This window comes from Protobothrops mucrosquamatus, unplaced genomic scaffold (assembly GCF_001527695.2).
Source record: "Protobothrops mucrosquamatus isolate PMUCROS unplaced genomic scaffold, P.Mucros_1.0 scaffold368, whole genome shotgun sequence".
In the NCBI taxonomy this organism is placed as follows: domain Eukaryota; kingdom Metazoa; phylum Chordata; class Lepidosauria; order Squamata; family Viperidae; genus Protobothrops; species Protobothrops mucrosquamatus.
This window is the reverse complement of record NW_015386702.1, coordinates 118,193-129,574: the sequence shown is the minus strand read 5'-3', so window position 1 is coordinate 129,574 and position 11,382 is coordinate 118,193.

Genomic DNA, 11,382 nt, shown 5'->3' with positions numbered 1-11,382 from the left:
ACAGAGCTTCTAAAAAAGCAAATAGAAGTCTTCTGTTGTTCAAGTGTTACTACAGTCATACTCATTAGGAACATAGAAGCAAAGCAACTGGAGAAAATGAAAACAAACTGAGTTTTTAGCCAACAAAATAATGAACAAAGACAATTGCCTTGTGTGAATGGGAACTAAGGTTATGCAAGTCATATTTATTTCATGGTGTATATACTAACAAATAATGAGTCACAGTTTTATATTATTTGTTCTGTATACATTAAGCATATGGACTTGAAAATAAGTCCTAGTATATTAATGGGATTTGATCTTTACAATCTGTGTAAGAATGCTGCATCAGTCAAATAATCTCAAATTTAAAACTGCTTTGGTTTCCCAGAACTATCTGGCAGGCTAAATTCAGAAGGAATTTATAAGCTTGATAATTCAAGTCAGCTTTCTTTAACATGGCACCTTCTGAATTGGAATTCGAACTACCATCCCAGGATATCTGGATTGCAGTAGATTATGAAATATGTTTGCAAATTCTATCAAATTTTGGTAGATAGGGCCTATCTTATGTAATATATGTAATCCGGGAAAATGGAATATATGATTATGGAATTTATTCCATCAGACACTTATTTCACTAAATTAAGGGAAATGGATTCTAAATTAAGTTCTGATTCATCAATATTGTGGTCAAAGAATTAGAATAATTGTTTATTTGTTCTTTGTTCCAGGGATATGATAGATAATATATAGAAGAAAAATGGTACCTGATATTTACACTAACTTTTAGATTTTCCACTGCAACTATAATGCAATCTGTACAGGTGTAAATTCATTTATTGATATAATCTCGTCTGAAAGCTTTGGGTAAAATCTGGCATTTATGTTTGTAGTATATCATTTAAATTTTTCTCAAACAGAACAATAGAGAATACTGCATATGATATGGGTGTGACTGGCTGTGATCTACTCAATTCTTTCCTTCTGTTACTTAAAAGCTTTGTCTGTCTGTCTGTTTGTTTGTTTAATGTATTTGCTGTCCAGAGTATTACATGAAAGTCTTGATTGACCAAAGACATGAAGGATGATGAAGGTCATTATTTATGCCCTCATGTCTGGTGGCAACATGGCACATAGAAGATTATGGGGAATAAGTAAATGGTACAGAAAATGAAATGAAATGAAGGAAAGAAAGAAAGAAAAGCTAAGAGAAAGAGAATCCAACTTTGTGAAGTGGAATAGATGTGTAGAAATGAAGGAATATATTTAATTATAAATATGAGAGGTAAAATATATACATATCACTTGCATGTTGCACTCTAAGGAATGTTCATAATAAAGAATCAGGTCTGACTTTGGTATGTGTTTGGGTGGTGGTGGTGAAATTATATAGTATATTATGAATGAATGTGATCAGGGGAAAAGTGTGACTCTGTTAGGTGATAATGAATGGATGGAGGGAATAAGATGAGAGGATATAGAAAAAGTGATATTTGAAGCAACAAGATTGAATGAGCATTCAAATTCTTTGGTGACCATTTGCTTTTAAAAAATCTATTTCAAATCCACAGGTTAAGCATACATCTATATATTGATTGATTTGATTATGGGTGATGAAAGATTGAGAGATGTAGTGTTTTAGTAGTGTAAAAGTGGATTTTGGAAAAAGACTTGGAAGAAAAATAGTGAAATAAATGAGAATAAAAGAATAACTTCAAGGAGGGAAAATATGAGCTGTATAAAACAGTATTAAAAATAATTTCAAATAAAATGAATCAAAAATTATGGAGCAATGATATAAAAGATGTTTGTTATAATTAAAAGAATGTTATAAAATGCCACAAAAATATGGATTTACATTAATGGGAAGTATGATGAAGAATCCTTGATATAATGATGTAATGGAATTGCTTGGGAATGTGAATACATGAAGGAATATGATCAGTGCAAAAGAATATGAAAGGATATTGTATAATATGTATATAGAGAAGAAGAATATAGTCAAAAAGAGCAAGGACTGATAAAATTAAAAGTAGAAGAGAAAATCAGTATGATTCTTGATAGGAAGAAAAGAAGTGTTTTCAAAGTGGGAATACAGATCTAAACAAGGAACATCCTATGGCAGGGGTGTCAAACTCAATTTCATTGAGGGCCGCATCAGCATTGCGGTTGCCCTCGGGGGGGCTGGGTGGGTGTGGCCAGGGTGGGTGTGGCCTACTGGGTGGGTGTGGATGGAGTGGGTGTGGCCTACTGGGTGGGCATGGCCAGCTCTACATCGTTCGCATCAAGGGTGCCTGTGGGGGCCTGGGCAGGAGTGGGACAAATCTGAGGGTCTCTGGCAGAAAGGGATGGGCCCGGGGCAAGCGCCAAGGCATGGTCCATTTCTGCATTCCTCACAATGGGTGACACCTCCCCAGCATGCACCCAGGGGGCGGGGCCAACATGGCAGGGGCTGGTTCCTCGCTGTTTCTAGACGGCCTTGTGGAGCTAAGACTGAATGCGTTTCAGCATAGATGGCCACCACATAATTGTACATTGGCTCCCGGCTGGCCTGGGCCAGGGCCAAGGCAGCGGGGGCTGTTCCCTCACTGATTCCAGGATGGCTTCACGGGCCACATGAAACCACCTTGCGGGCCGCATCTGGCCCCCGGGCCTTGTGTTTGACATGTCTGTCCTATGGAATGAATTCATTAACCATAAAGATAATGAAATAAAATTGAGATGAAACTGAAGTGTAAGAATACCAGATTAACCTAGTGGCACAGGGATGTGTGCATGTGTGCATGCGTGCTTATGTGCATATTTCAAAACAGGCAAGATACAGTCAGAATATTATGATCCCTTTTGTACATACTGTTTGTATGGTTCTACACATGAGCAAAGGGACGAGGCTTTGATCACAATATGCTGTGACCACCATCTCACCTATTTTACTCTCTTATGAATGCCACTGGCTACTATAAGTTAGATATGCTGACTTCAGAAGAATCCATTGCCGGCATGGAAATAGTTAATTGCTTGAAATTAATATGGAGCTCAAATCAACTTTTAAATTGAGTAAGAGCAATTATGATGGAAGTAAAGCATACCTGATAATAAAAGGAACATTTAATAAGCACTTCAACATTGAAGAAGAATGTGTATCCCCTTGATTGATTAACAGATTTATGGATAAATGAATATGGAATTCAAATATGTTTGTGAAATAAAACAAAATAGACATAGTAGTGACCAACACAACACTACTGAAACAATATATCTCTCCACTCTATCTTTCCCTCAAATGTATTCTTTAATGCAGAATAGATAATATTTGACTTAGTTATACTTTTTCTGATCCAGAGACAGGAATTTTGCAAGCTTTCTGGTGACTTTTTAAAAGGTATTTCTGCATTTGATCAAGGCATATAATAATAAATTGCATTATCTATATGCAATCATTCTTGATTCTTGGCGGAATAAGAAACACAGCTTTGCATAGCATAGGTCAAAAATTACAGCAGCCATTTTTCGCATTTTTCTTCCACCATTTACAGGACTTTAGAGCACAAATCTCTGAATTGCAAGGTTCATTGAACTGCTAAGTAAGTGGAGATAAAATAGCAACCTCGGTGTCAGAGAGCTGTGAGTCATCCTGCCTTTAGCAGTTATCTAGATCATGTTTGATTTTATTATTGAGCATTTGAAAGCAACATCAAGGAACCAAAGAGGTAGCACCTATATTCAGAAAATCAGCCAGCACAACTATATTAGAAGGATGAAATTTGAAAAATGGGATTTGCTTTATACTTGCCAAGTCTATTAACTATAATTCCTCTAGACTTTAAAAAGAAAAAGATTTATAATCTGTGGTAGAAATCTAATGGGGTTTTTTGAAAAAAAAAACATTTTTCCTATGTTATAACAATTTTGAAAATGTCTAGGATGGTACTGGGGAAAAGTGATTTCCTTCCCATTTAACCATCTCAGGCAGAATTGCCTTTTATCATTCGAATGTGGTAGCCTTATGATAGAAATTTCTTTTAGCTATAAGCTCAGATGCCATACCATTTTCCAACAAATTTCATGTCAATACATTTTGTGCCTTGAAAATTGAGATATTAGAACTTAAATTTTATTTCTTATTGATTGATTGATTTAACAAATTGATATGGTTGCCCAAGTCATACATAGGGTTGCCAGGTCTGCTTCCAAAAAATAGNGGACAAGCGGGGGGGGGGGGGTTAAGTAGTAAAAAAAGTAGACTGTACAGCTTTAGATTACGTACCATTTCATCATAAAGCTTTTGAATAAAAAAAATGTCCACTATTTTGTGAAAAAAAATAGTGAACATAATGTGAAAAAAGCGGACTGTCCACTCAAATAGTGGACACCTGGCAACCCTAGTCATATATAGGTGACTCCAGGCAGCTTGCATTAAAAATTGCAACATAAATATAAACTCGCCCCCATGGCAGTAGCCAATCAAATTTAACATTTGATCAGCTCCATTTTCACTTACCCAAAGACCTGTGACAAAGGCATGTTTAACGGCTTTTGGAAAAGCAACAGGGTGGGGGCCACTCATACCTCAGTGGGGAATGATGTTTCATAGACAAGGGGCTACCACCAAGAAAGCCTTTTTTATGGTCTCACCACATACAGTATGCATTCCTAATTGATGGGACTTTTAGCATAGCCATCTTTTGTCACTTTTGTTGCAATATACAATATATAGGAAGTCATCATCTCTAACTTAACTAATTAATTCAGCAACTGTTTGAGGTTATGATAGTCCTAAAAGAAGAGACTTATGAGCTGCACCCAAACCTATGAGCTGCACCCAAACCTATGCCTGTTGCAGCACCACTGCAGCTACATGAACAAAATTCACCTGCCATCAAATGAAATAAACCTTTTGGTAATTTGCCGTGGGTGATTTTAATATTGTTATCAGAAGTCCTACACATTTGTGGGGAGATCGCTCCATTGTAATCCCTAATCAAGTACCTATTTTCATAAGAAAAATTAATTAGTCTCTCCATAAGTCAGAAAAGTTACTTTTTACAGTCTATTTAGAAAGTGATGTCAGTAGCATATTTCATCTACAAAGAATAAAATTTACTTAAATATATTTGTCTAAAGTGGAGATACTATCAAATAATTTTTTGAATCATCCTGTGAGTTTTGTGAAAACAGGAAATTCAGTTCTTTTAGATAGAGACAAAATAAAATGTTGCTACAGAAAGAATAAATAATTGAGGTTTATAAAAAAAATTGAAAGATTTTTTGGAAAATAATTTAGATGAAGTTACTGACTTAAGAATTGTTTGGGACACAAGTAAAGATTGCATTTGAGATTATTTTATACAACATATTTGAGAACTCAAAAAGAAGAGTTAAGAGAAAGAGAAGATATTTTTGATGTGACAAAGAGAAAAGAAGAATACGGTAAATAAATTTCCAGAAAAAATAAATATTTCTCAATAAATTACAGTTTTTACAATAACAAGTTATCTTAAGAGTAAGAGAAATGGAAATAAAAATGAATTATGTAGAGCAATTTTTTAAAGTTTGCTGGCATATATAAATTATGAAAAGAAAAAGAAAAGAAAATGATATTGAAATTACAGCAGGGAGATACTTTATTAATGGACAATGCAGGCCTACAAAAACCATTTCAGCAATATTATTCCAGCTTATTTAAAGGAAGTGATATCTTCCTTTAGATGAATAGCTAAAGGAACAAAATTTACTGAGGATTACCAAAAAACAGTAACAGATTATGCATGGATTTATAACAATAAAGCAAAGTTTTGAAGCTATAAAAAGTATTAAACTAAGAAAGATACCTAGACTAGATGGATTATCAAGTTTTTATTTAAAAAAGGTTTTGAGGATGGACTGTTACAGTCTGAACAAAACACTATGAATTCTGTCTTGCAAAGAGGAAAGATGCCAGAGACCTGGAAAGAGGCCAGCATACCACTAACACTTAAAGAGGGACAAGATTTGACTTTAAACAAGAAACTATAAACTGATATTGAATTACTGAATACTGACTACAAGTTGTTTACAATGATTTTAGCTGATATTTAGCTGAAAATAATTTTGCAATAATTTATTCATGAGGATCAATGTGGGTTTTTATCTAAAAGTCAGTTCAAGGACAACCTTAGAAATGTGTTGGACATTTTGGAATATTTGGTGTAACATAATGAAAATGAAAAACAAGCCACATTGATTTTCTTAGATGTAGAGACGATCTTTGACAATTTGAACTGGCCTTTCTTGCTCAAAGACTTCAAAGATATGTACTTCAGACAGAAGTTTATAAAATGGCTAAGATCAATTTATATTTCATAGAAAAAGCACAAAGATTGTTAATGGAGCTCTAACAAAACCATGTTGAGAGTACAAACCCAAGTTTTCCCCACAAACACTTGTGGCTCACAAGAAGCATTTCATAGATGAGAAATTGACTAGAAGTTACAGTATAAAGGCACTTCAAACCTATTGTGATTACCCAGGGCACAGCACAGAGGCAATGCAGTCAGCTGGCAATTCAAACCACCCTTTAATTGCTCCAAATTTTCCCCAAATGCTCCCTCGTTTCTGGCAAGCCTCCAAACCAAGGAAGACACACACACCTCTGGCTGCAAGTAGTTTCACAAGGGAATCCAAAATACACTCCGAGTTCTTTAAACATCCAAGCAACGTTGTCAGCCAGTCCAATGGTCAGAGTTTCCAGGTTTCCAAGCAGAAGTCACAGAATAAGAGATCAGCAACACACAAAACTCCAAGGAATCAGCATTTGTTCCCGACAAATGCCTCTCCCCACAGCGTCTCCTTAAATCTCATTCTCTAGGTGTGCCTTGTGGAGAGGGGCGGGACACTCTCCTCCTGAGTAGTTGAGCCTGCCTGCATTGTTCCCTCCTTCTCTCCACTCTCCATGCTCTAGGATCAGGTGGGAGTGGCCCTTGCTCATAGCCTGAACTCTGTCTCTCCTGTTCAGCCTGTCCCAGTCCTGAAGGGCCCTGGCCTGCCTCGGCCTGCTCTTCCCCACATTCCTCTGAAGCCACAGACACCTCTCCCTCCACCTCCATAGGGTCCCATTCCAGTTCATTTTCCTCTGCAGATTCAGGCTCCGACGGAGGCATGACACCTATGTTGGAAATGTGAACAAGTTATCATGCCTGGTAGATGTGTAAAAAGTGTAAAAAAAGAACGAGATCAGACTGTACAAAATGTTCTAACTTTTTACAAGAGAGTAATGTTGTAAACATAGAGTAAGAAGTAAATTCATAATTGTCCTGTGAAGTCCTGATGAGCAATGGCATTGAGACTTAGCATTCCACCATGATCCTTGTTGCTATTATGCCACTGACTATTAAGCCTTTCTGTTTTATTCGGAAAATATTTGACTGTTCTATCTGTTGCCCAGAAAGAAGAATTGTTAGTAATGCCTCTAGAAGATATTATTTTTCCAAAATTGCTGGGTGATATATGCTTAAAGATACCAGAATTGACACAACAACAGTATATTGCAATTTGATTGGCCGTGGTCACCACTTCAAGGGTATATTTTCTCAAAGTCTTTGTGCTTGTCTTTAAAATTAAGGAAAGAAAACACTAGGATAGGTAGCTCTTTTATTTAATGTGCACCAAACTGCATACACTCTTTGTCTTAAGTGTATTATTATGATTATTTATTAGAATTTTGAAGAGCAAGGTTCACTTTTCCACTCAGAGATAAGTTAACTTTAGACAAATGACTCTTATTGTCTTTGCTCAATGAATTTTGGAGGGTAATTGTAAAGATAAATGGGGGTTGGGAATGAGTTGAAAAATCATATGCATTCTGATGCTGAGCTGTTTTGAAGAAAGGTAGGATATAAACTCAAATAAAAAATAATAAAATATATCTGACTCTAAAAACTTCATATTCCTCAAGACAGTTCTAAAATTCCCCAAACTTTTGATGGATTTCATGAATGTTTTAAGTTGACAAGGCACATTTCTCAACATTTCAGCCACTGTGAAATAGGGTATTTGGCTATATTTTAGAAAGTCAGCTCAACATTGATATTGGGCAAGGTCTTCAGCACTTCAATAGGCATTTTACCCATTAACAACAGCCCCTCATGGCACTTGTTCATATAATGATAAAATATGAACTACATAATACTGTTAAATAGACTCATAGCTGGCTGAATTGCCACAGCCATTAACTGGTATCACTTCAGATTGGAGGAGTATTTATTGGAATGCTATAATAATGAGGGGGTTGGATAAGGGAGTTAAAGTGGGTGTAATAGTTGTAAATTTGGGAAAATTAAAATAGTTGATTGGCTAGTTGTTTTGTTTCAAACAAAAAAAAAGGAGTAAAAAAATGTAATGGCCAACAACTGAACATTTTACACAATAAATGGACTGTTCCCCTCAAAAGATCACTGGAGGATGAGCAGGATTATAAAAGTCAGTGATTAATCATGTTAATCATTAATTGAAGCATAATTTCAAATGAATCCCCAAAGAACCAGAAAAAATTAAGAAAATAAGAGTTTATTTCACAGAATGTGTTTGTCCTCAAATCACCGAGACAGGTTTCCACATTTTAATTAAAACGGGCATTTTCCTCAGTACATATCTATTGCAAATGTTTAGCTAACCGGAAGGACCTAGCCAGCCTTGGATAATTTTGAAAAGCTCAACAGGTTATATGCATGACAAATATTTGAATGGAAGGCTACCAGGAAATCCCATGGTTTTAGGCTAGATTGAGAAATGGGAAAAACTTCCTGCATGAAAGGTCCCTTTTCTGGACTCTTGCTAAAAAAAGCTACATGGATGATTCTATGAAGTCAATAGCTCAACTCAAAGAAGATTAACATGTCTTCCTAGGAGGACTGTAAATCTTTTAAAACTATTGCCTGTGATCTCATTATACCATTTCCTGACATATGCTTCTGCTACTAGAGCCCTGATTCCCAGACAGCATAATACCTGACTTAGCATTATAGGAGTTGTAATCCTAGTACATCAGAGAATTACAGGTCTGGGAAGATTGCATTTAGGGTTCTCCTTTTCCAAATAAATTGCAGAGATCCCAGAAATAGAACTATCATAAAGTTTGTTACATATTTTCTTTAAAAAGAGCATTATTTTTAAAAAAAGACTCTGAATGACAATTATTCCTTGATGTCAACGTACATTCAGATAGTACCTATCTGATCCCTAAATTCATTATTTTTAAGCTGCATGTTTAAAACTGAATATGAAATACTTGTAAATTGAAGTTAATAGCAAAAGAACACTACCTTAGAACTTCAACATTTTATGATCTAGAGGGGTAAGTTTAAAGCAGGAGTCCTCAACCTTTCCAGCTTGACGGACTGGCGGTGGTGGTGGGCGAGATAGGGGGGAGAGGGAATGGTTGTGTGTGTGCACCGCTTTCATACACTAGCTTTGCATGCTCATGTACTCACCCCCCCAGTTCCACAGCCCGATTCCGAATGGGCTGCGGACCGGCACTGGACCGCAAACCAGGGATTGGGGATCCCTGGTTTAAGGCATCCGGTAATAATTCTGCTAGCTTCAATTAGAGCAGGGGTCTTCAAACTTGGCCCTTTTACGAGTTGTGGACTTCAACTCCCAGAATTCCTCAGGCTGAGGAATTCTGGGAGTTGAAGTCCACAACTCGTAAAAGGGCCAAGTTTGAAGACCCCTGAAATGTGTCAAGAATTTCCTACACATTTTATAGGTTTCTGAAGATAAGTATTTTGTACTTGCAAAGTACCATTAGATGAAAATCATTGCAAACAATCAAGTTTAAAATTTCAGTTTGTGCTTTTTTTGGTGTAGCTCTTAATAATAATCATATAATATTTCTTCTCAGTGTCCTCAGTTAAAAATGTAAACCTTTTACCATAACTAAACTTGCTGTGGTGACAATTTGTCAAGGTTACTAATATCAGCGTGTCTGAGGCAACTGGAGAAAATGGAGAAATGTTTCTATGCATTTGCCATTAGTAAGCAAAAGTGCTTTCAGATATTACCATCTAATTTGTGGCTACAGCTGAATATGCCCAACTGTTTTATCTGTGGCATATTTGTTTGTCCTTCAGTTTTGACGTTCTAGGAGGCAAATGTAGAATTCATGCATAGTAATTGCAGTGAAAACTTTGGTTACTTGAGACAATAGGCTGAGGCTGACAGTCTTTAGATACCACATGAGATCATGCTAAATTTCTCAGTGGCATAGGAACCTCTACCTCCCCCAATTTTTTTCAAATGAAATACCTTTCATTTTACAAAATTGTCAACCTGGAAGATTTTACAAGTTATAAGAGCCGTGGAGGTGCAGTGGTTAGAATGCAGTATTGCAGCCTAATTCTGCCGACTGCCAGCAGTTCGATCCTGACTGGCTCAAGGTTGACTCAGTCTTCCATCATTCTGAGATCGGTAAAATGAGGACCCAGATTGTTGGGGGTAATATGCTGACTTTGTAAACCACTTAGAGAGGGCTGTAAAGCACTATGAAGTGGTATATAAGTCTAAGTGCTATTTCTATTTCATTATTCACAGAAATCCAAAGGAGAATGGTTGCAAATTCTCGTAATATCATGTTTTCCTGAAAATAAGACTGGGTCTTATTATTATTTTTGCCTCCAAAAGAGGCACCAGGTCTTAATTTTTTTTGGGGGGGTGTCTTTTATACTCATCTCCAGCACTGACAGCCCTGCCCAGCTGGCCCACTTCTTCTGTGGCTGAAGGAGCAGCTTCATTCAGTAGGTGGGAATGGAGCTCCGGCCTGTATTTTGCAGTCAGGCCTTTCCAGAAGGCCACTGCAGCCGAGCACCGAGCTATGGATTCAATCCATAGCTCGGTTCTCAGCTGCAGAGGTCTTACAGAACCAAGCTATGGATTCAATCCATAGCTCGGTTCTCGGCTGCAGTGGCCTTCTGGAAAGGCCTGTGACTGAGAAATGTAGGCTTAGCTGCAGAGGACGCTGCAGAAGAAGTGGGCCAGCGATGAAAGGCCTGAGAGCAAGGTAAGTGGGTGCGGGGCACGTGGGGCAGCTCCACACCCCCAGCCCAGCCCTAGCTTGATTTTTAGGTTTGTGCCTTGCCCCAAAATGAGGGCTTATTTTTGGGGTAGGGCTTATATTGGGCCCACTCCCAAAAATCAAGCTAGGGCTTATTTTCGGGATAAGCCTTACTTTCGGGGAAACACGGTAGTAGTCATGCAGATAGTTAAAACCCAGATCTGCGAGCCATAATAAAATATGAAATAAATAAATTATAACCAATACTATATTAATAAATATTCAAAAAATGTCATTTCTTCAATATTGCTATATTTATTAGACTGACTTGCTTCCCATTCCTTCTACTTTTGCATAAAGTTTTGGCTTTACGT